The sequence below is a fragment of the Lissotriton vulgaris genome, chromosome 1_1, assembly GCF_964263255.1.
Source record: "Lissotriton vulgaris chromosome 1_1, aLisVul1.2, whole genome shotgun sequence".
Taxonomy (NCBI): Eukaryota; Metazoa; Chordata; class Amphibia; order Caudata; family Salamandridae; genus Lissotriton; species Lissotriton vulgaris.
The window spans coordinates 2,085,150,614-2,085,177,397 of record NC_141685.1 but is presented as its reverse complement, the minus strand read 5'-3'; the positions used below and the strand labels follow the sequence as shown (position 1 = coordinate 2,085,177,397).

The 26,784-nt window shown below is 41.7% G+C and overlaps 1 protein-coding gene across 7 annotated transcripts in view; it reads left to right on the top strand.

Moving 5' to 3' along the window:
- Positions 1–26,784, top strand: part of CALD1 (caldesmon 1) — a 555,479-nt gene that overhangs the window by 162,248 nt on the left and 366,447 nt on the right. For all 7 annotated transcript variants that reach the window (XM_086921091.1, XM_086921074.1, XM_086921047.1 and 4 more), the window contains exon 2: positions 1,909–2,015. The gene's annotated coding sequence lies outside the window, so the exon portion shown is untranslated. The remainder of the gene's footprint in view (positions 1–1,908; positions 2,016–26,784) is intronic.

Genomic DNA, 26,784 nt, shown 5'->3' with positions numbered 1-26,784 from the left:
TTGCTGCCACAGGGGGAAATTGTTTGCAAGACGTTTATCTGTAAAAGATACTGGGAAGCACATGTTCACCGGCACAAATGATCATTTGAACACGTTTCAACTGGCAGTGATAAACGAAATAAAAAACAAAAAGGCAAAAGGGAGCACTTCGATAAATATTGTAAAAATATTGTAAGCCTTCAAAGTGCACGCAACAGCTGTAAAGTTCCTAATAAGTGTGAACCGGTTGCACCTTCCAGTTGTGATTGAATGCGGTGTGCTCATTTTGAAGCACACACTCGTGCTTGTGGCGAGTTGCAAGCTGGATGCTGCCACAAGCACGAGTATGTGCTTCACAATGAGCCGTGCTCGAGGAAATAACTTAATGAGCCATGATGAGAGAAGAAAGCCAGTTGGCGCTTGTGCGCATAACCACATGCTTTAGGCCACTCAAAAAGCGTGTGGTCAGCTTTTTGAAACCCCCTTACTAAAAGTCTCGCCAGAGCAGACCATGCGCTGGCTCAGGCGAGACCTAAAAAGATGGATCCTCATAATCTGACTATAGGTTCCCATTAATGTAATTCCATCTGCCAAAATATTCTTAAAGGTCACTACTGGATTAGCTTCAATTCTAAGTATGTTGGCTACTTATTTAGACCATTCGTTCGATACTATTCATTCAAAAGCCACTCCAGTCCTTTACTATTGAGATCCAATGTGGTTCTCTTTCATTTCACACTTCTAAATAAGTTAGAAATTTAATTTTCTAGAAAACTGTTAGTATTATAGAATAATAATCTGGGGCGCAGTGTCCTATTTTGTTTGTATTGTTTGAATTTAACTTGTACGTATAGTGGTCCTTTTCCTTGGGAATTTCCGTGTACAACAGTCCTTGAACAATTCTTGACTATTTACTCGTAGCCAGGGCAGAGCTTGCAGTACTGAAGGTATGTTTTCTCTTACTTGGAAATGGAGTCTTGCTGCAGCATTTTGGATTAGTTGTATTTTGCGTATGAAAGTGGGAGGAGTGCCAAGGTATAGTCTTTTGGTGTAGTCGAGCTTTGAAATTATGAGTATAAGGACAGCTTGTAGCTTTTGTTTCTATCCATGGGTTGGGAAGATTCAAAGCAATGTTTTCACTGTGTAGGAGCTGCTCTTAGTGACCGTGTTGATATGTGGTGTTGGTCTGAAACATGGTTATTCCTTGGCTTCTACCTATCTTAATGTAGTTAGGAGGGATTTGAGTTCATTGGGCCATATGTTGGTAGTATGGTGATTTTTGCCATTGACCACAGGTCATGTCTTCGTAGTGTTGAGCTTTGAGTGGTTACTCATTGTTTATGAGTTTTTGGCATGAAGGCAATTATCTTTCTGTTTTTTATTTTTGTTTATGTGATACTCTGATTTGCTTTGAATTGACAGTGATTTCTGTAATAATTGTATTGCACCTCTTGAAAACATGTATCATCGAAGTAATGAAGAACTGCATCTTACATAGCTAAGTTTTAGAATAAGTTTATAGGATTTCATATAGTTTATTCAGTTGAGTTAGAATTAAAGATTAAAAATAAAACTAAAACAAATATGAAGTCCATAGTATAGCATGTGGCTTTCCTGCTAAGACACCAGATTTTGAGAACACTTGTGTCATTTGTTGGATGTGGGGAATCCTGAGTGAAGACCACACCCAATGACAGTGGTGTTGATGTTGGTGGGCACTGTTTCCCTTATGGAATTTTCACATTGTTCAACAAAGCCTGTTTTACTGAATTAGTGTCTTCAGTAAATCCCCTCACATGTTTGTGGGTGTTCTACCTTGTTACATTTATTTAACTATTTTCAAATAAACGAAAAATATTCTTTCATGTTGCAGCCAGTAGCACAGATCTGCCAATTCATAATTTGTCTCGTCCCTCTCTTCTTTTGCAGAACAATCTCTTTAATTGCCTGGAATTGTGTTTTATATTGCTATCTCGGAAAGAGCAGCTGATACCTTTGATCCTGACGGCCAGAGTCGTGCATCTGATCGCTTTCACGTGAGTATGCTTTAAACCATTGCCTTTGGACTGTTTGTGGTTGGCCGCTGCCTCCTTCCTAGCCTGCTTGGCTCACATTCTTCCTAAAGCCTGCAGTGCACTACTCCCCACAGTGCACTTAGAGAATTATTAACATTTGTAGCGGGACATACAATACTAAAGTTAGCAGAGTATCTCAGACTCTGGAGACACACGTGTTTCTTATTCAAGCATATCTAATTGGCTTTAGTGGTGTTTCCCTTTAACCCACAATATACCTTCTTATTCTCTTCAATGTGGTTCCTATCTTGCGAACCCAAGTTCAGAACATAGCAATTGTTATGAAGTATAAATCTGAGCAGTGGCATTGCCTCAGACCATAAACCAAGCAAGGAAAATAAGCCCCTGCCTCTTAGATGGGTTGTAAGAAACAGTGATGATGGAAATCTCCCCTACTAAAGTGACAGGAGGAGGTGTGGATTCTATTAAAGACGCAGAGGCTAGAGAAACACAGGAAAGAAGAATCGATCATAATCGAGCCTTGTAATAGAGCTTGGATGCAATGCGCCCAGCACTGCACCTCTGCACTGATGAGAGCTACTGCAATGTAGACTCATTCAAGCCCATCCTTTGTAGAACACGCGGCGCCCAAACGCAGTCATGCATGTTCTTTCCTGGCCAGAGCTTTGCTCTGCTGAACTCACAAACCAGATGCCACCTTCTAGCATGACGGCTTAAGAAGCACACACAAAGTACTGATCCGCCTGAAGGGCCCATTGGAAACATGTTGATCTGTGTCTGGTTTAAATGTTTTTTATACTTCAAGGACTTGATTGTGTAAGTGTTGGGAGGTGTTAAAGTGCTCTGCAGTAACTCAGGTTGGAATGGCAGAACCTGTCTCTACTGACCGGTGGATATATCAAGAATACATTTTTGCCTGTGATGCAAATTATTTCTGCATGAAAATGTCACCAAGCAGTTAAAAAGTCCTGTATGGTGCCACCTCATAAGAAGATAAAAATGCCATTCAGTGAGGGTGTAGGCACCCAACCTCCTCACTGGTCTTGATGAGTTCTGTTGGTACCTGTGGCACGCACAACATAAAATATGATCAGCTTAATTCCAGTGCAATTATGAGCATTGAGCATCATTTGAGAGCCATCCCTTCAAAACCAAATTAATATTCAGTGCCAATGGTGGAAGGGTGAGAAAATACATTTGCCTGGAGCACAACCACATGTAAAATTGTACCCACTCACCCTGTGAAACCGAGCTGGTACCATTCGCAGACGAGTGAAAACTGTAAAAAGCGGTTGTGACTGAGCTTTTTTGATACTTGTCTGTGTATGAGTGAGAGGAGTTGGAGGGTAGGTCTTCATTCGATTTGAATATGTAATTTTGATGAGGCACAGGCGCTTGTTTCAAGGAGATATTTTGTAGATTTTTGCAAGGACACTTTAATTTATTCATAATTATGTACATCTCAAGCTATACAAATTGCAAAAAATTAAACATATTTGTATGTAATCTATGTTAATTATTTGTTTAATTTTGGCACCCAGCTTTGTCGTAAATTGAAAATGAAGTCATTGCTAGTTTTAGAAAGGAATGTAGGTTAGGTTCGTTTTTTTCTCTTTATTTTGTTTTTCTCCTGCCTGGTGACAATTATTATATTTCTATGCTTGGTCCCCCTTTTTAGGTCTGACCTGCTGACAGTACATGCGCTGTCACTGCGAAGGGTATTGTTTAATATAAGGACTTGGATCCTGCCCATTGCTTACTGTTCGTTGACTTCATTGTCACTTGTATTTGCTGCTCCTAATTGGCCAGCACTATCCACTATCACTTACTGTTCTTTCATTTGGAGCTTGGACCAAATTATTGATTAATTTACTGTGGCTAGTGTCCTTCTCAGGGCTGTAGCTTGGTCGTTAGGATTGGGGGATGAGCTTCAGATTTTCCGACAATCAGGCTGGCATAAAATGTTTAAATATGTTATAGGACAAGCTGGGTGCATGAGAGAGCCCTAACGGGCAGTGAAAAGGGAGAGGAATGCGGTTTGGTAGGAGTACTAAAAGAGAACACACAATATTCTGTAAAAGGCCCAATATTTTTGAGGACTTTCAAAACAGAGTGAGAGTGTGAGTGCATTTTTATCTGTGTGTGTGAATATTTCTGCTGAAATCCGACTGACATCTCACAATATCAGACTGAAAGAACCTGTACCCCATCAACCCCTTCCCCCTTGAAACAACACCCCTGGTCATTCTCCTTCTGCTGCTTGAGCTGTGATTCAGGGACTATTTCCATTGTCCGTTTTCCTTTATCCCCAATTGTCCACCTGCCCATTGTGTCTGTTCCTTCGAGTTGCTGTGCAACATGGCTAAAAGCTTTGCAAAAGACAAAATCTCCTGTGGGCGAGAGTTACTGGTTTTGCCAATGCTTTTTTTCTTTCTGTCATTTTTGCAGAAGAATAAGTACACTCAGTTTAGTCAATTTGATCATTACCTTGCTTCCTCAAACAATGCGAGGCACATCTTCTAAAGATCTTTCCTTGACACAAACTGCAGTGTCTTGGGGCACTCAAAGAAATGCGTGGCCCAAATCACAACAGATATTTTTACCTTATTTCAAGCATGGTATACGTAGAAATGCAGACAGTTTAAGGCAGTCGTCAATCACCTTAAAATTTTGAATTTTGTTGTCACTAGTCCAAGCTTTATACCATAATAGAATGTGGCGGGCTCCTGATATGTCAACTAAAAAAGGCATCTACAATTCTGAATCGCAAACTTGGGTACTGGGGTACTGACAGGAACAATCTAAAAGATGAGTTCTCCACCATCTGGAGAGAATTAGTATTATAAGAGCTGCAAAGCTCTGCCCCATAAAGTGTTGCAGTTACACACTTGGCCTTTTCTTTGGCATTTCTTTGACTGGTTTATTAAAGAGTTTGTGTGCAAAGTTGGTCAAGGCAGCAGTTGATTTTACAAAATGTAACTTCCTAGCATAGATGTGACCCCTAGATACAAAAAAGAGGAAATGTAATTTAGCTTGGTGGTGTTAATAAAACAAGCATGGCAGTTAACTGTGCCCTTCCTGCACATCATAACACATGTCTTATCCAAATTTGTGATTAAGCCGAGCTCGTGCATGAATTCGGTAAATGAGATCAATAGATGTTGCAAACCATTAGGGGTACGGACCATAAGCACAGCATCGTCCAAGTAGAGAAGGGCTGGGACCGGACGCTGACCAATTTGAGGGAGGTCCTTGCAAACTTTGGCCAAAAATGATCCCAAATGCCTGATAAATAAAGTGAAAAAAAGAGGCAAAGACGCATCCCTGTCTCACCCCCCTCTCCACAGCGAACAGTGCCAAACATTCTCCCTTGAGACCTTATTGCACTCTGGTTCTACTTCCTGAATACAAGTCCTGTAGGAACAGGATTATAGCAGTTTCTACACCTAAATCTTCTAAAATGGACCACAGTTTGGCATGGTTAACAAAACTGAATGCGCTTCATAAGTCTCCAAAGACCAGGAACAGATTGCCTTGTCTACCCAGTGTGTACTTACCAATTACCAAATTCTAATTTAGACACTGTTTAATTGTTTCTAGGCCTTTGCGGAAACCATATTGGGTGTCTGATAATATATCTTTGCTTTCCACCCACTCCTCTAACCTTTCCAAAATGATCCTGCCTACAACCTGAACCAGAGAATCAAGTAAAGAGATCAGGAGGTAACAGGAAGGACTCTCAAAGTCTCCATTTTTTTATAGATTGGAACAATTAAAGATTCCAACCAAGTGCTCAAGACCCCTCACTTCCACATGTTTCCAGCACAACAGTTAAAATAGGGCCCCAAAATGGAATATTCTCTTTATGAAGATCGACCGGAATGCCATCTGAGCTTGGGGCCTTACCACTCTTACTGAGCATAAGAGCCCTGTTTACCTCATCTAGAGTGAACCCCAAATTGACTGGGGATCCCCCTGGATGGGGTAACAAAGAATCTACCTGCCAAAAAGGCAGCGAACCGGGGTTGGAATAAAATTTAGCAAAATGTATCACCTAATCAGCTTCAGTTATGGCTATCTTCATATGAGCCCCCCCCCCCCCCCCCCCCCCCCCCCTCACCACACTCCACCTAGTCAATTCAATTCAAAGAACTTTATTTGGTTATTGTACAAAAGAAAAAAAGAAATAACCATAAAAGTGCAGTTTATAAATCACAATCAAGATCCATATTTAAAAATATCACAAATACATGTAGCTAAAAACTTATATATTAAAATTCATATTACAATTGATTTCCAAAATGTAATGTTTTTAAAAAAAGCAGTAACGGAAGCAACAGTAAATATATTATCTCAATTTTGAATTGCCTCTCAAGAAAGGGGAATTTCTGATGCACCAAAAATCTGTATATTCTCCCACTGTTCTGGCTTCAATTAGTCCCTCCCAAGTTGCAGACTTTAAGGCTTCCTTTCTGTCCTTTAATGCCAATCGGTATTCTTGGCTACACATCCTCACTTCACTAGCACACCATGGACCTTTATGAACAGTGGCTTTAAGGTTCTTAAGCACTTTAGAACAGCAGGATTCAAACCACCCCTGCTTAGATTGCTGTACCCAGACGTTCCCATCCAGCAGAAGGCCTTTGATGCCCCTTGGAGCTGTGACCAAAGGCATTCACAACAGCTTTGGCAATGTTTACTTCAACCAAACCAAACAGTTATTGAAGTCTTCCAAGGTTTATGAAAAAGCACTGTGCTCTAAAAGAATAAAAAAACATGCAGCTAAAAGGAGCCACAGGAGAACTTCATTTGTTTGCAAGAGCTAGGTCATATTTATACACCAGCTCATTTAATTTATCCCCATAATCGGTGTGGCTTACATCTGTTTGGCCATTACCTCGTATATCAATAACACCACATACCTTATTAGAAGGCAAGCAGCTCAAACACATATTGAAGTCGCCTCCCCAAATAACTAAGAGTTCCTTCTTCCTACTAGAGCACAAGGGTATAAGGTCATGATCCAACTGGTCTAGAACAGCCAAACATTTTCCTAGAAAATTTGTTGCAACGAAAATTAATCAGGACCAAATTAATTTAGTGTAACTGATTGAAACCTATCATTTGATAGAAATGAGTGCTAGACCAAGTACTAATACTAGAACACAACAAATGGTAAGAGGTATAAATACCCAGGCACTCTTTCTCTCTGTCAACACTAGATGGCACTGCGGCTTCGTAAAAATGACTTTAACCATCAAGATGAAGTGGTGTAACTGCCCTAATATGAAAATTAGATAAAAAATCAACCAAGCTGGATTAGCATTTTACTACGTTCCAGAAAAGTATGCCAGTACAGGAGTGATCAATAAAGTCTAGACTCTCCTAAGTGGATGAGGAGAAGTTAGGCCTGGTGCTGGGAGTTGAAATGCAGTCAGGCGGGGCCATCAGTCCACTTACTACACCTTCCACCAGAGGTACATGGTCAGGATTTGAAATAAGCCACTCAACTCCTCAAGATTCATGAATGGGGCAAAATGGTTCTGGACTGCTATAGGGAAGCACTGCAGGAAATTTTGGTAGGGCAAAATAGCGATTGCAGTAGATAAAAGAACCCAAGGCGTAATACGGTAATGTGGTGAGATGCCACTCTAGGTTCAGAATTATCCCCCTGCTCAAGAAAACAGGCGCGGACATATCTAATATGAAAAATTACAGACCCATTTCCCAACTCCAATTCCTTACTAAAATCCTAGAGCAATATATCCTGCAGACCCTATCCAGGTTCATGGAGGATCACCACCTCCTGGGGGACAGGCAGGCTGGTTGCCGAGCACACCATAGTACAGAATTAGTGATGTTATCAGTGCTTGATGAGATCAGAATGATTGCAGACAACAATAAGCCCTGTGTCCTAGTCCTCCTTGACCTGTTGGCAGCGTTCAACACGGTCAACGACGCCTTACTCCGCCTTAACCGACGTTCACAACCCTTGGAACTCCCTCTATTGGCCTCAGGAGCTGGGTGATGCTCCAGCCCCAGTGGTTAAAAGTTTGGGCATCAAAGTGGACGCCAAGCTTTCAGTGGCCAATCAAGTTTCCACTGTGTTTGGAACGTGTGTGGACCTACTCAGGCTATTAAGGAGACTCTCCCCATCCTCTCTTTCTCAACCATAAGAATGGTTGTAGCGCCATGATCTTGCCGCGCCTCGACTATGGCAACTCGCTCTATATTGACTGCCAAACTCCCTAATTGGCAAACTTCAGATAGTCATGAAAGACGTCGCCAGGTTAATTTTCAAACTACCGTGGCACAGGCGGGCATCCCCTCTTCTGCAACGAATCCACTGGCTGCCCATAAAGCAGAGGGCCAAATTTAAGGGCCTCTGCATTGCTCATAAGACTCTTTTCGGTCAGGCACCTACCTATATCAAGCAACGACTTGAGAAATACGTCCCAGGACAGTCACTAAGATCCTCCTAAATTGCCCACATTTCAATTACACCACCAAAGGTGGCTGAGCCTTTTCCGTCCTCATTCCCACACAGTGGAACAGGCTGCATAGCCAGCTTCACGCTGAAAACCAACCTTCTACCCTTCAGAAAAAAACTGAAAACTATTCTCTTGACAGAAGGTTGGGCCTAACTGTTATCACTCTCCCTGGAACTGCCGATGTTCTTCTTGAAGCGCTTAGAGACCTTCCGGTATTAAGTGCTCTACAAATCAAAATTAACAATAACAATAACACATTCATTGTTACATTTTCACCAATAAGTTTGGTGTCCTAAAGCTGAGCACCACACAGTCTCCTGGGAGTTTCTTTGTGCTCATACAAACCCAGCCCACTCTTCTCACCATTTTGATATCATCAAAAAGCTGTCTGCTTAGCCAGTTCAGGGCTTTGTTTCTTAAGGACTCTACCGATGTTAGAGTAAGAGGTGGTACATTGGCTAAAATCACAACATTTGGTATAGCTTCGAGGGGAAGATCAAGAAAGCCAGGGGTCTCAACAGGTCTAAGTACTTCTGTCTCCGAGTTACCATGTGGAATAGGTGATGGAACAGAAGGAATGCTCCATGAGGCAGTCATCTGACCAGTGCCTTGAGTCAGAGTCTGAGATGCACTACGATGTGTCGGAATACTAGATGAGGAAATCAAAAATGTATCTGAAGACAAAACAGAATAAACATTTGAGTTAACATTTGTATTAAAATTAGTGTTAGCATAAGATTTCAGCAAGTGTAGACAGTTGTTAGCTACTGTTTCCACATGTGTCAGCCTTTCCCACAGTAAAGCTAGGGCAGACTTCACTCCGGCTTTTAAGGCACAAACGGCATCAAGTAACATCTTAACATCGTCCTGTGTTGCCCCCATAGACTTTAATCTCGATTTAGCCCCCGTGAAATTTGACCTTTTTTTGGAAGATAGTATCCTCTAATACTGTTTCAGATACATCAGCACATAGCCCAGGGATCTTCATACGCTTTGAGGGGGGATAAGAAGCCAAATCAAAGAGAGAAACAACACCAGAGAAGACCAGATCACTTGCGTCTCTGTTGGGTAAATCATTTAAGGACTGATTATTTTTGGCCTGTCCAGTGCTTCGAGCGTGGGTCCCAGTTGCACAGGCAGCGGGGTTATCCTGAAAAAGAGAGCCATGCACTAAAGTCAGGGTTATGTGAAAGGAAATATTTTTTTCTTCCACAATCGAAATCTCCTTATTTAGTGCCTCTATAGCACCAGTAATGTAATTTAAAATTGAGAAATGAGTCATACCAGGAGACCTTCCCTTTGCGGTAACTGGTGAAAACTTCCTCTTCCCCATGATTAAACGTAGATAGTTAGGTTTACCCTGATTGCGTGGCCAAGAGAATTGGCCCAGCCCAGCCTCCTCAGGGCTCTGATGGCCATGGGACACCCAGACGCGCTATATCGCACTTGTCTAGCTGAAACAGAAGGGGATATAAAAGGGCCGCCTCTCAGCCCCCTGATCAACGTAGTCTGCTCCTCATCCACTGTTGCCGCTCCACACAAGGTGGGATGCTCAGACGCGCTATAAAGCGCTTGATAAGCTGACTCAGGTGGGGATATCAAAGGGCTGCCTCGCAGCCTCTCGGCCTGCAGGTCGATGTAGTCCGCTCTGCATCCACTGTTGCCATTAAAGATTGGGCACATCTGCCCTCACCCAACATGATCAACTTATTTTTTTAGAAAATATACTGGTTGGTTCTTCAAAATGCGCAAAAGTTGGAACAATATTTTAACACCACCCCAGGTCACAGTGTGTTTCTTAGAACACATGAATAAGATAGCAAACAGAAGTAAAAAGTAACACAACCGAGAGTAGGAGGAGGGCGGGATACCAGCACATCATGCATTGAGTTGCATCAAAAGCAACAAGTATTGGCAAACAAATAGGTCTCATCTATGCAGGAGCTATTGGCTTTGATTATGTAATTTACTTACGTTGTGTGTAATATGCCTACAAATAGCTCTTTTGTTTTAGCTTTTAGCCATGTTGTTCACAGCACGGCTAACATGGCTAAAATACATTATCAAAGTCAAAACTCTAGCGTAGATTTGACCTATTTGCTCTGCCAGTGATTGTTTGCTTATGCAGTGTTACCAATAAGGTTGTTCAACTCACACCGCTTACCCTCGGCCTTGGGTAAGTTCTGCATTTCAGACCAGGTATGTAGCATATAACTCTGCAAAAATTCCCATCTAGAACAGCTGCTTAAAACATGTAAGTGCATACAGATTCTACAAGTCCCTGTGGCTGAGGCATTCATTCCTATAAGTATTGAGACAGTGGCCCTATTCTTGTGATATGCGACAGATGAGCTCATTGAATGTTCACTTTCACAGGACAGTTATATACATTTCACTGCCTGCTTTTTCCTGTTGACATTCTACCACATCAGACACCAAACAAAACTGGCCTGTACAGTATTAGATTTAAATAGATGGTCTTCTCATCTGGATGTAATGAATTGTGGGCCTAAATGTTGTGCCTTGTGTTGTGTAGTTCCCAGTGAGTCGCAAAATAGACCTACCTCATGAATATTAATGAGTAAATGTTGGTATGCAACCCATTGGAAAATGCAAAAATCACATGGATGGTGGTCTGCAGGGGTCAGCAGACCACCATGTCTGTGATTACTTTTTAATAAAGCATTCTTTTTAAATGCAGCCCCATATGTATTTCAAAAAGAGAAATTAAAAGTTTTTTTTCATTTTCTAAGAGTAGGTAGTGGTCTGATGGGTCAGTGCCTGCTCTCAAACATGTTTTTACAAACATTCACAAAGGGTAAGAGGGCACTTGGAGGCCCCTTCCCATTTACGAAGGGTTACCACCAACTTGAAGTTGGGGGTAAATTGAGAAGGTTTTGTGACCGCATTACGGTCGCAAAACATTCATGCATGCCACTGGGATTCATTATTAGGAAGGGACGTTAATGACAAACAGAGAGATATGTAATATATACAAACAGAAATAAAGTGAAGAAGAAATCTTTAAATTATATCACAGGAATGTGGTTTGTAGATAATACTAACCATTCTCTCTTTATGCATTTTTTCCTGTTTCCCCTTCACTTTATTTCTGTTTGTATATATTACATATCTCTCTGTTTGGCATTATTTGCAGCCTTGAAAAAGTTAGCATGTAACGAAACAGCTGCTGATCCATTGCTCCACATGAGGTTTACTGTATTATACCCTCCACCCCTGTAATACTGTGTCATTGCAGTTCATGTTTTCTAAACTAAATTGAACCAAATGTATTGAGAAAATTGCTGAGTGTTTGTATCCTATATACATTAAATGGAACTGTAAACTATTAATTGCTCCTTGTTTGAATTGAGTAAGATAGCTTTTTACGAATAAATTATTGAACAGGTCAGAGTGCCGAAGTTATCTCTATATATAGCATGTACACTGGGTTCAGTTGAGCCATAGTGGGTTGACACCTCAGGTAGTGGGGTGTTTTGTTCTTAACCTCGAGGGGCACAAGTACTATATGCCAGTTTCCAATCTACACAAAAATTGATGTGCTACCATTGAAACCACCACTGGCGTTTGTTGATTGTGGTGCGATTTGATAACAGGTTACCGAATGGCAATTGGCCTTTGTACAATTAAAAATGCCATTTTGCATTCTCAAACATCCTGATTCTGTGAATCAGGCCGTTTGCAAACGTAAAAAAGCTTTGTACATCTGGCCTAAAGTGTACTTTCACAGTGTTGCCAAACAGTACTTCATTTGAGACGGTGGGGGGCCACCGACCCTCATTATTGAGGACTGGCATTTATTTATCGTGTTAAGATATTTCCCGAGAACAAGAGAGGAAAAAACCCACAAAGGGGAAAGAAGAAGGATTAGAAAGTCCAAAACACAAGAGGAAGGAGGAACTAACAAAAGGTATATAAGGGGATGTCTGGTAGTGGATTAAAGGGGTCAGAGGTTGATTCAAGATTACGAAGTCTTGGTATTCAGGGTGCTAACATTTTATTAGAACATTGGAATGTTGGGAGCGCCATTGCAGACAATGGAGTGCTCCCTGGTTCTGCGGGCCGGTAAAGGCCCGCAGAGCAACATTCCAATGTTTTACAAAGGCCTCTCAGGGCTCAAGGGGATTTAAATCCAATTGAGCTTCGAGAAGACTTTGTTTTATTTTGTTAGAACATACTCCCCTCTAGTGGCAGAATGTTCTAATAGCCTTATAGCCCTTCTTAGCAGGGCTATACCGGCTAATAATGTCCCGTCCCTTGTTAAAGCCCCTCACCTTCGGCTCGGGCCTTTAACGCGTCTGCGGGCCTTTAACAGTCAGTATAGCCCGCTACAGTGGGCTATAAGGCTATAATAGAGCCAGCTGTGGGTTTCTATTCACAGCCTAGGACAGAGGTTTTCAAACTATTTTGGTCTGAGCCCTCTTTAAGCAAACTGTTTTCATGTTGGACCCCCTCCAAAACGATATGGCAAGGATTTGGGGAGTGGGAGGGATGATCACAGGGATCAAGAGACCATTTCAGGTGTGCTTCTCTGTAGCTCATAATCCACACTAAATACGCAGCACCAAGCAAGAACAGAATTGATCACAAACACTACTGCTCATAATTGGGGTGCTGTGGGCCCCAATGCACTCCACCTGCTGCACTGTTGATGGCTGTAGCACTGAGAAACAAGCTATTTTCTCTTCTTTCATTCCTTCTCCACCATGTCTGACCATCACTTCAATCTCAAAACAAGTCCAGCTTCAGCATGCTTCCCCAGTTGTTCTGCCCCAATGCTAGCAAGGAAAATGAGCCCCCGTGCCCAAATTCTATTGTAAAACATTCATAATTGTGATACAGTGTGCTTCAATAATGTCAGCTGCTACCTTGCTTTCTCCTCTGACCGTTCCCAACATGGGATCCCAACTCACACCAAACCTCTCCCTCCCATCCCTCGTCACCCTCTCATCTCTCTGATGCCTAAATCAAGGTGTCACCTCTGTTTAATTTCCCCCCTCTACTTGATCACTGTCCAAGTCTCAAAGAAACACTGGCACAGGAAGTGTGCCCTAGACGTCATATGCAGCATCAAATATGCCTACATCTCTGCAAAACAGGCTGTCTACTTAGCCGGCCTATTACTTATAGGTCAGCTGCCCAAAGCAGGCTTTCTCAAGAAATAACCACACGAATAGCACATTTAGCCCCCCTCCTTCCGCTGCTTGGGCCCTGTTCTGTGCGGAACAATGGTGTCCTGGGCCCTAATGCTAGCAAGGAAAATGCACCCCATGTTCTTTTTCATAACAAGACTGCCAAAACTGAGATCTAGTGCCCACTTACAGTGTGTGTGTGTGGAGAGGGAGAGCTCATGTGCAGATTGAGAACTAAAGAAGGGAACATTCCTTCCCACCAAGTTGCCCGCTACCTGAAAGAAATGCAAATGTGTGTAATGGTTGGAGCCAGTGTAGGCTTCAATTATGTCACTCAGTTTCATGGTGACAAATATTTATTCTTTCTGAGAGGTGATATATGTGTCCATTAAAAGGAGTGCACCCTTTTAATGGGCATGCATAAAAATATTTACGTTCAGTTTAGTCTGGATTCTTATCACTAAAATGTATATTTTTAAAGCACTTGTTTTTATCTTAAACCGTATTTCGGTGCAGTCTGTTGTATACATTGTAATACAATTTTAAAACAATGACATTCACAGTTCTTTCTCTAATAGACTGGGACATTGTAGCACTATGCCTCACTCCACCAATCAGGATGTAATTCTGTGGCTCAGTCATCACACACAAAGACATCTGCTGTGATCACATTAACTAACTGAGGTTTCATAAAGGAAAAGAGTATATTTCCTTTTGGTTATTTTAACTTGCATTTATTTTTCACCTAAGGTGTGTGCATCGTTATTACAAATATAATTAAATCTTCAATAATAGAACATGAATTAGATATTGCATTTTACAAAATGTAATGTAGTCTCGCAGATACTAGAATGTAGTTTCTTTGACAAACCAGATGTATATAACTGCAAAACCTCAAAGTCCTTTTACAATCGTCACTGTGGTGCAGTAATTGAGTGCAGGACAAGTCATCATCATGTCTGTCAATGCCACAACGAGAATGTTAGCTGATAAATGCCATCCATTTATCACTCACCTGCCTGCAATCTCCACACAGGAAAACAAAATCGGAAACATTGTGAGCACTTTATTCTCATCAGCTCCAAAATACAAAACTGCAGCAATATGTCCTGTGAGGTTGTACTTATGCAAAGTTTATTTTTCACAAAAAAGAAAAATCACTTGTTTGTTGTGCCTCCCAACTAGTAGTTCTTAAGTACATTTCTCTTTGATACCTTTCAATGACCACAGATAGTTTGGATGGAAAATCTGTTTATATCACCCACTTCACCTTTCCGAGTTGCTAAACACTTTCATAGTTTAAAGGGATTGGGTTTTAGTTTCTCTGCAGACATTCCATTTTATTCCCCCACAGATTTACGCTGTTGCCTGATGGCCCGCACTACACCACGCCCTATACGGCTAATTGACCGTTAATTGATGATTTGTCCTCGAGTTGTGTGCTTATTTCTATATGTAGTTATTTCAAGGTGAACAGAAAACAATGGAATGCAATTTTTCCCCTTCTTTTTTAGCCTGGTCTTTGACACTAACTTCACACTCGCTGGCCTCCCCAGTGCCACTTACTTATACATCCTTTCAATATTTGTTGTGGCGTTTAATTGCATGTAAATGAAGACAGCCTAGAAGGGCGCCTTTCGCGCTTGAAGCCTATCTTCATGTACATGTAATTGAAGACCTTTTGGCGCCCCCCTGGAAGCATATCCACGCCCCCCAGGGGGTGCGCCCCACAGTTTGAAGACCTCTGGCTTAGGGTAACAGCACTCATTCTATTACAAATTAAACACTTGTTATACAGTCAGATGTAACAGTGGTAGTAATATGACCTTACACTTTTTAACTCCACAAAAAGCCATGCATTCTATTTCTATCAATTTTCACAACTAAGTTTTATAGTTTTTTTTTCCAGTTACAAAGTCTTGCAAAATATGCTTATCTTTTTTTGTATTGAATGTCAGATTTGTTTTTAATTATTGGACAACCAAATTCATATTTCCTGGTTTGCATATAGTATTCACTTTCGAACTGTAGGACTTGCTGCAATACACATTTACCTGAAAGGGTAAATAAACAGCAGCTTACTGCTCAAACGCTCCTGAAAAGTATCAATCGACAGTTACTCCCCTAAAATAAAAGAATAGGATCTAACCCTATTTACATTGTGGGGCAGATCTTGTTAAGATTGTCTGTGTATTATGATAGAGGACACGGTACATGTTGTTTGGACATCATGTTTGTAGTCTTGACTTTTATGATACGAATCATTGCTACCAGGTACATCAGAATATTAAGTTTGACTACAAGTCTCATGAAGCACTAGGGTTGTTAAATGAAAGCCCATGATTCGTAAAACAACATCAGGCAACCTAGAGCAAGGTGGCAGCTCACCTTTCATGATCATGAGCAGGGCCAGCAGGGTCTGTTCATCTCCAAGGGTGTGCACATAATGGTGATTTCATCTTGGCACAGCCCCTCATCTCGGATTATGACATAATAATGATCATATTTAGGTATTGCATGATAAAGACCATTATTACAATGTGCCTTCAAATTTACTCTCTTCTGACATAAATATAGCTGTCAAGTTTTCTCCATCATTCTTTATTACTGAAACTATCTATGGCTTAGAAACTAACTTTTAAAGAAGGGTGTTTTTATGCTGCACACCAGCAGCAGCATGCCAGTTTCCTGAACTGCACCGACTTCATAACCTTACTCACCGTAATCATGCAGAACCTACTAATCATGCAAGAGAGTCAGGCCGGTGTGCAATTAAACATGCTTATCGAGAACATTGTGCCGTTGTCTCTTTGCTCGTGTTGCCTTGTGAAATCGGGCTCTTGTTCTCAAGTGAACATGAACATATGTATTATACTGTTAAAAGTGGCAAAAGTAAAAGGTTTTAGATGGAAACGGAGGTGATGGAACAGTTTCACATGCCATAAAATATAAGTGGCAGACACAGGGACAGTGCAAAATGAAGAGTGCTTCTTACCAGCCACAGCAACTCAGTTATGAATGCACTAAAGTTGTTGCTCTGAACGTAGTTTGGGGAATTATATTTGTGTTTACTTAAATAGTAAGCCTTAACATCTACACAACGCAATCTAGGCGCTATATAAGAGCCTCATAAAGGAGGTGGCTACGTGTAAGCAACAGATGGTATGTCTGGTTGCTAGTAGAACACTTACAGAGCTCATAAAACACATTCAGTTACATTATATTGTATATCTATTTCCAGTGTTGCGCACCACTGTACTACAAGCATGCATGAGCCGGCAGCCATTTTGTTAGGTAGTTTCATGGGTGTTCGATGGAGAGCCGCATGTGTCCAAGTATCGAGTGTCGAGGAGGTCCACGTGAATGCCAGGAGGGGATGAGGCGCGGAGTGAGCTGGGGAGGGCATCCATAATAGTGAAGACAGCAGTTTGAACGACCTAAAATGGGAGGCAAAGAAATAGGGTGGAATGAAGTCAGGATGCTTTGACTTTCTGAACTAAATAACAAGATTTTAAAGTTTGAACCTGAAATATAATGCCATGCCAAATACTGATACACAATACTAACATTACAAATGTTTACAACTGTACCACTGTTTCACTTTGGAATTCATGTATATTGTACCATAGAAAATGTGAGACCTGGGTCCAAAAGTTGAGATAATTACCACACTCAGTTATTACAATATCTCAGGGTGCACTAATTATCGGGTGTAGTATTATCGTCCGTTTCTAAGTTTGTTTCTGAGAATCGAGGCATAATATTAGTGTTTTCTCTTTTGTACCAATTTCTATGTTTGCATCTTTCTGAGAATTCTTCCCTCCTGCACAAATTTCACATGGTGATTGCTAATGAGATGAGTCCAATGACAAATATTGCGGTGCAAGGTTTGATGTACAGCATGTACAACTGATATACACGCAGACTCCCCTTTGCGCATGGATCAGGATTTCCCACACTCTCTCGAATGAGGGGACAAGTGTTGTGCAGGAATCTATTTCTGTCCCAGTTGAGGGTACTTCAACAGTTTGTATCTCCTGTGGTCCTTACTCTCTGTGATTTTGTAATCACACTATCACTTCCTGACAGTACTTAATTTTTAAAGAAAGAAGTGCCAGGGCCTTGTCAGGATACCACAGCGGCTTCCACCACCAACTGCACTACTAATGACAATTCAGACTTTTTATTCATTAAAAACTGACTAATACCTGCCACAAAAGCTATTTTTAGGCTTCGAGGGGCAGGTATTAGTCATTTTAATAGTTATGGAATTATTAAACAACTGTTGTGTCCATCACAAAATTGGACGTACAGTGCCACCATGTGGCTAGCTGTCATAAGTCCTGGTGTGGACAATAAACTGCCGGTGCCGAGGACTGCAAACCCCTGGCTCAAATTAATTACTGCTTCCTGATTACATTTACAATAGTGTGTCTGCATTGATCATATAATTATGGTTTCTCTCACACCTATAAGCCAGTGAGGGCGAAGAATAAAAAACAATCTGGTGCGGTGGGTATTCTTTTACTGCGGTTTCTTGGAGCGGCCAACTGAGTCTTGTAATGTGAAATTCTGAAACAGCCTATGGATTGGAGCTTGTAATTTGTAGATGGGAAACAGGAGTTGTTCCGCATGGTCTGCTTCGCCAACCACCTTCCCCCGCCCCTAGCTTTGTGGTCATGCCAAGGGCCCATCATGAACAGGACCATACAGATGTTTTGTGGGATTGTTGAATACATTTTGATTCCCCCTTCTGCTGTGTAAAGTGAAGCACCTGTTTGGAAAATGTGCGGGGCGGCCAGTGTGTGGATCAGGCAAACCACATGCCTGTTTTTACTTTATGCTGGTGACTGCGTCAGGAGAAGCGAATGGTACAATACCACAAACCGGATTGCCTCTAGACTCGTCCAGGCTGGATACGATTAGCAGCTATTATTCAGGCTTCTTTTTTATTATATATGTATAGCAGTTAATGCTGGTACTCTGACTGCCAGATTGGGCTCATACAATTCTGCCTTATGATCACTTGAGGGTCTTCTGGGCCTTTAACCATTCAGATTGGTGAGTGCCGGCCTATCCGGTCAACATGTGATTTGCAGGACATAACACTGCTACTTTTCAAGATGGAACCAGCTGACAACAAAAGGAATCATGCAGGGAAAAGAGGGGGTGGGGTGAGATTAGGCAGGGGCTTCTCCCCTTATGACTTTGTACAAATGTATTTTTCTTATCCTTGCATTCACTCAATCCGAAGCCCTGTCCCTAAACACTTTGTCAAGACTTTCCAAATTTAGAGCCCGTACTACTTTACACCATTACCTTTGCTGATCAGGTTTGGTTATAAAAAGGTGTGGGCTTGGATGTCTCTCAAGTAAACAGTGAATAAAGGTCTTGCGGCAGCTACTCCTCATCACATGATTATTTCATTGCCAAAACAGGTCATACAGCTATATATATATATATATATATATAGGTCATAAAAATGGAAAGCTCCTTCCTCTCTTTCTGCGTACACCTCCCTCTTGGGGAGCACCGACCTTGGAATTGTGTACCTACCACTGTACCATTAAGGGAAACATATGATGTGGGTGGGAAATGACATGCTCCTGGGTCCACCTCAAAGGTCACAGTGTAGCGCTCTGCGTTTTCAGGTTATTCAATGTCTTAAATGTTGGGTCAATTAAAAACAACCTTTTACATTGTAAAGAAAAAGCAACTCTACCACCCTCCTTATTGCGGGATATATTACTTGGCGCACTGCACCCTTTGCCCAAGCTAGTCAAAGGAGAAAAAGGGCACAACCCAATACTGCACAGACTCATGGCATGGTCGTGGGCAGTGACGTCCAACCTTGCTGTGGGTTCTGAGAAGGAAAAGGATCGTATTATCTATTGTATCAGGTTCTGGCTGGGCTCTTTCTGCTAACAACAGTTACATTAACTGGGACATAAGTGAGGAGAGAGAGAGAACGACAAATTCCATGTGAATAGCAAGTTATATTTTATTTATATAAGCTGAAGTTCCCCTTCTTGCTTTGTAACAACAGGACATCACTTCAACATATGGTATTTTGTTTTTCAGTTTATGGTATACAGCAATTTCCAAAATTCCTAACTCATCCAACGCTGCAGTCCCTTCTACATGTACAACACTACTCGTGCTACAACGCTGTGGAAGTATAGAACACGGAGTCTGCATGCAAGGAAAAAACGAAACCTTCATAAAAAGCATTGAGTAAGGCAAGAGAAAAGAGTATACCCCACTAATTAAAATACAACCCTTCCAAATAAGAGACGAGGTTAAGCACACTCATAAAAAAACAAAGGTCAAAGGTAGGCTGGTCAAGGAGGACCAGTCAATGATGGAGCAACTAGTACCATGGAGCTGGGTTGCGGAGCCAATCCCTTTTTTTCCTTTTCATGTCATGTTCCTCCTTGGGTGTGTAGACCCACCACTGCCACTGGTGGAGTCTGTCGCCTGACAGAAGCCTCCGGGGACATGAGTAGAAACATGTCGAACACTGAGAAGAGGGCGGGAAAGCAGTGGATGACAAGAGTCATGCAGGCGGGAGCACACTGCGGGAAGTTCACCGCCATCTTGCTTGCAGCCATGACACTTCCCCGTGCGGGGTCGGTGAATCTGTGCTTAATTAGTCCTTAAATCTGTGCTTAGCTGTATTTCGATACCATCCCCCCTTCCTATGTCTCTCTTTACAGACCCTTTGACTGCTTGTCACTTGCAAGTTTCCCTTCTAAAATGTGTATTAAAAGCTCTTTTTCCAGCTGCAAACGCTCAACGCGAGCTTACAGTGTTCTAGTGTTTGGAAAACTGCAGACAAACTGCACATTTCTTTCATCACCAGTAGAGCGACTTATTGAGTCCATTGAAGTAAGTACATCTGAGGAGCCACCCACAGCAGAAGTGACATGTTTGAGCTCGATGAGTTTAGGTCAAGATAAACGGTAGGGTTTTATGTTGTATACAGTAAGAATAATGGAGCAAAACTGTCTCTTCCCAGAGCACAGTGAAACATCCAGATCGCGGTGGGCCACTTTGAAATGTAACTGCATGTTCACATGACCAAAAATGTTTATTCTACCCTGAATCCCCAACTCCCTTTTTAGTTTGGGAAAAAAGCAAAGAGGCTCTAAAACAAAATAATATGGCACCAAAGTTCAGTATCTGCAGTCAACAAGGAAATGCTGCCAAGTTTTCACTAGGACTAGCAGATGTCTTTATATTAAAGTACCTTTCAAGCTCAGCTGCAGAAAGTTAAGAAGGCAACATGTATTGAGGGAGCCATAGTCACGTGCCCATTCATTGTGGCTCCTTGTCCCAGGTGGATAGTCTGATTAGGGGCAGTGAAGTCATTCAGAAATTCTAAAGGGAGTGAAGTGCTGTGAGTTCACAAAATGTCCCTATATCGCTCACATGGAAAGAGTTGTCCTTACGTATTTTCTAAAAGGTTTTGAGAAGCTATGAATCCGCCATAATTTCAGCACTGCTCATGTAGCTGAACTGCTTACACAGCTCTACCTCAAGTTTGGCTGGCTGCCTCCACGTATGCACACACGGACTTGAGCACAAAAAGGCAGTTGTTCTGTTTTTGACTTCTTATAGAAGTTGTTTCCACTATGGACTAGGTTTCAGACCAGTCCAGAGTGGGACATACATGCTCTTTTTTCTTAAAAACACTTCAAAGGGCCACATTATTAGACGTAAATGCTGTGGCTGTTCTGTACTCTGGTCTGATGATAAGCTGTCAGTCAGCGGGCTTCTCCCGTACCAGTTGAATCCAACTAATTTCTGAAGGCCTTGGAGCTCAGTACTGGGATTGAGTGGCTCACCTCCAATTCCGGGTCTGCTTGCAAATTCTTCAATGACATTTGCTTGTGTTTGTTGCTGATGGCCGTTCCTGGTTGCGCTTCAAAGATATTGCCAAACTCAGAATCATAGGCTTGTGTTCTTTGGTGATTATCCTTGTCCACCTCATCATAAATCCAGATTAATGGTATAAGGTACATAAGGCGGTCATAGGGTGGTCTGAAGACAATGACATTTCATGGACAATAACTTGATCCACACGAATATCCCCAGTTCCTCCTGGCTTCCTTAATTCCCTCCAAGGCTCTTCAATAACTCACTAACAATTGCAGAGTAAAAGACACTTATAGTGTGGGCCCAATTGTCACACGATACAACTGCACATTTAGATTCCCAACATTAGGTGTTTAGCCACTCTGAAATCTGTTAGGTTCCAACCAATGAACCGCTATCCCGACATGGGTCCTCATCTATTCAGTGCACTTACGAGCCCCTCTTTCAGTTCAGAAGATGCACTTAATATACTTTTTCCTGTATACATTTAGATGCTTCCTTGTCCTAGCACTTTTCATTTCTTCTTGACTCTTGCAAGCATCAGAGCATGCAGGAGCACTAGCTGGATTGACATGTAACACTATCATGTTGCAGTATGTACTTATAACCACCACACAAAGTTATCTCTGCTATGTCTTCTCAACAGCCGTCCAGGAGCACTGTCGTGAAGATATCTTTCCAATACTAGGTACAAGTAAACGTGTTTTGGAGTAAAATACTCGTTGTTCATGATGGAGTACCTGTCCTCCACATTTAGAGATATCCGCCAGCCCTATAGACATCTCTTAACATTAGCAGTAGTTCTTGTAAATATGTTATAAGTTTGACGAAAGCATGTCAAACTTGTTTCTGCTTGTTCAAAAACAAAGCCCCAAAGTGGGATTTTCTTTTGAAAAACCAAAACCTAATCAACTCCACACCCTGGGAGGTTTTTAACGGTGGTAGGAGAGAGTGAAAACTGGCCATTTAGTTGCCTAGCAGAGGATTAAGGTTCACTCACTTGTAATCCAGGCAAGTGGACCGAGGTGTTGGCACAACTTGAAACTCTAAATCAGGCCCAAAGTGCAGGGGCCCACATTTTTGCTAAGATACCCACAGCTGGCCAACTGAAGGCCAGGGTCCCAAGTACCAAGGATGTGTATTATTGAATCTACCTCATGCCTCTTTAATCCACCACCAGACATGTACTGCCTCTTTACCTCTGAAAGATTATTTTTAATTTCTTCATCACTGCTTTTCTGAGTTTTTCTTCCTCACTTTTGTGCTTTAATCTCTCTAGTAAGTTCAGCAAAGTTTGTTGAAAAAAAGTAAGTGCCGGTCCCCAAAAATGAGTGTCAGTGGGCCCCACCTGCTCAAATTAGGCACGGGTCCTATCTATTTCTCGGCAAACATCATGTTTTTGTTCCAAAAAATGTTCTGTTCACTTGATTTTTTAAGAAATGCCCTTTATGATTTTATTTGTCTTTGCAAGAAACAACAAAGTGATGAAAGACATGTTTGGAAGTATCTCAGCCAATAGTGATCTTTTGGGGCCATATTCCAGACCATCGTTTTTCACCCACAATGCCACTGTAGACCGATGTCAGGCATAGGCAAATGAGTCTTGGCCCTTCTATCATACAAACAGTCCAGTTTGAACCTCCATGCCAGATTGGGGGTTTGATGCTCACCCCGCCAAAGGACTCAAAACACACCCTACTGATAAGGTCCAAACAGGCCGATACTGATGTGGGGTTGCAGGTATTCCTGTTCAGAGGAAACTTGGCCTGAGAGTTGGGGCAGGACTGCCCTATTGGCGCAGGAACAAGGCTGATTTGCAGTTCGCTGGTTTCTGTCTGAGGTGTCTGAGGTGATATGGTGGGCAAAAAATAATGCATTGAATTATGGTCTGGATTAATTACAAGAGGCTAAGATTAATTGAAGCAATTGACTCACCTTTTTCCTTTATTTGTCTTTGGGCATCTTATTTAGTCTAACTGTAAATTGATTGGTTTCAATATCTTAGATTCTGTCCATATTTTTAAATATATCGATACACAGGAATAAAACAAAGAGACCTTATAATTCAGAGTTTGTTTAGCTTCGCAGTACATTTGAAATATTGGGCCAAGAGCCCAAGGACAGGCTGCCATTAGTGATATAAATAAGCAATCACTGCTGGGTTATGTTTTCAATCTCCCCATCAGAAATTCCAGAACAATTGTAACATTGCAGACAACTTAATCTAAAGCTACATTCACGCATTTGGACACCTTGGGGAGTTCAGATCATCACATCTCACTTTGCTAAGTCTTTAGTTATCACCCGGCTGGAACAAGACTTTGCTTCAGTTTGAAATGTCTTACACTCAAGTCTCACATTTCCGATAGGTACTGTATTATAGCCAATAATGTAAATTCCTTTTGTTGCTCTGTTTTCTTTTAAAATACCAGTGGCTGTCTAATTATACAACTTAGTTATGATTATTTGAAATTTCAATTCAATGTTGGGTCGGATTGTGCATGGGATGACAGATCTGTCTTCATTTGCACTGTACTCCCTCCTCTACACTCTTGTACCCTGCTTCTAATAAAGAGGGTTGGAAAGCTGCAGTCTTTCTGCAGTCCCAAGCAATATTAATAACACCTCAAGATCCTTCATTTATGTGTTACATAGGTTCCAAATGTTCAAGGAGACCGCACACACACATATTAGTTTTAGATCCCATTGTAACCACCACCCATCAAAGTATACAATGTGCTTGCGCTAAAGCTGCTTTCCCTGCACAAATATAGCTTTTATATGTCTACATTATATACCTAATGGATTCTTTTTGTTTAAAAAACTAACCTAGGGAGAACGAATCCATTTAAGATTATTCTCTCCCTCCCCCATTTTATTAACATTTAGTACATTATATACCAAACATCAAGGGGTTGGTTTGAAAATTCGTCTTTCTCTATAAAAAGCAATATCGCACATCTGGAAATAGGGACATACTGCTGAATTATGTATGTTCAAAAATGCACTTTAAAACTCTCACAGATCCATTGTTACCAATATGAAAGCATGTATTGTGCAGATACAAAGATTAACAATTCAACTTTTTGATTTCTTTTCCAATGAGGAATAACAGAATTAAAGTTTACAATAGTGTACTGGAGTTCACTTCCTCTCTAATGTGGAACATCACTTACACTAGTTGTTAAAGCTCTAATGAAACCTCAGTACATCTCATAACCATCTATTTAATAGGTAAAATTAAAAAAACATTGAGAAACCTATGTCTCAAAATTAACATTTTCTCAGATATTTAAAATTAAGTTTATTCATATTTTAATGCAACTCTAAGAAGACTTACCATTTGACAATGATAAAATGAGGACCGTTGTTTATTAGGGTTTGAGAACTGAGCCTCTATGAGTAAAATATAGCACAATGTGAACACTGGCAGTGTTCTATGAAAAGAAGACCCTTCGGTACAAATATAAAGAAGAAAGTTTTATGTGAAGGATAGTAAGTCGTTATTGGGAATCTAAGACAGTGCCATTAAAAAGCCATATCATCTATTCAGTTTCAGGGATTTTCATGTTAAGATCCCCATTAATATTCTAATTATGCTTAAGTGCCCAACTTGTAGCAGAAATAACCTTAAAAATCGAGGTGCTATAAGCCCATTAAATAAGAAGATCCTAAGCCGAGGATGAAATTTGGAAAACAAGAAGATCCTTCTAAATGATATTAATAGCTTGAGCCCCTTGTAAATTATGGGTTTATTTCAATGCCGTTTTGATTAACAAGTCCGCCACTTTTGATTTTTTTCACCATAGGTCAGTGCCATAACCAAATAACTTGTGTATCAGAGGTGTTCAAGATCATCACATCATTGGCTTCTAACCTGCCAGAAATTAATGTATTTCTAAGAGAAATCCACAGAGACCCCTACTGTCACTAGCTTGCTGCAAAAAACTTTGGGAAACACATGAATAGATCTACGTGACACCACTTCCGCCCTGCACCTACTCATCGCAGGTTAGCGGTCTAGTGTTCCCTCACCTCTAGTATAAAATGGTGGTATGGCGGAAGCGCAGCGGACGAGCGCAGCGGGAGCGCCGAATTCGCGCCAAAGTCGCGCATAAGTCAAGCCCGTCTGCGCCCGTCCGCGGCGGACAGGGCCCAGGGCACTGTCGTAATGCCCATTTTTATACTTACTCCTTCACCGACCTCCAAAGACTCAACTTCCCAGGGCCTATTTCTGGTTGTGCTGCTAGGGCCGCCCGGGACTGCGGTATCTTTGTCCCTTCTGATATTCCCGTTCTGGAAACTCCTTCCTACCACAAACCCTCTCCATCCCCTTCCTCCTCCACGTCCCTGAAATCTGCTCCTTTGATGGTTCTTATCTCAATACCTGCTCCTTAGTGAGCCATCAGCTAGAAATATTTCAATTATTGCATGAGAGTGCCATTGATATTCTCCTCTTAACCGAAACGTGGCTAACCGAGGACTCAGCCCCCGACATCCTTGCAGCAATCCCTGCTGGTTATTATATCACGCAAGCCAACCGACCTGCCGGGAAGACCGGTGGCGGGGTGGCGGCCATCATTCGCTCTGAGCATAAATTTATAGAGTTGACTGACCCCTATTCCCAAAATTGACTGTCTCACTCTTAAATTTTCCTCACCCAAGTCCGCCTTTGTTTGTGTCCTTGTTTACAGGCCCCCCGACTACATGCCCCTCTTCTCTCAACTCTTCGGCGAATTCATTTCCCAACTCACGATCAATCACGCTAACATCATGATCATTGGTGATTTCAATTACTGGCCATCCGACGCTTGCGAAAGCCATCTCTCTGCGGAGTTCACTGACCTTCTAGCAGGCATGAATTTTCACCAGCACATCAATACTCCAACTCATCGTAAGGGTCACATTCTAGACCAACTCTGGACGGCCAATCTTGATATCTCCCCTCCCTCTGTACTTCCCTGCTCTTGGTCTGACCATTGCTTTATATCTTTCCCTCTTTATCTTTATATATCCCGTCCCCCTCCTCCTATCAACAACCTATCTGCTCGTAATTGGAAGAAAGCTAATATGACCGATTTTCATGCCTTATTGGCCTCCACCGCTCTCACGCCCTCGATCTCGGTGGCTGACCAGGCTGTCCATCTCGAAGAATGGCTGTTATTCGCCTGTGACAAAGTTGCCCCTTACAAAACCATTAAAGCCAAGCGTCCTCATGACGCTCAGCGGTGGTTTTCCGACCAGCTT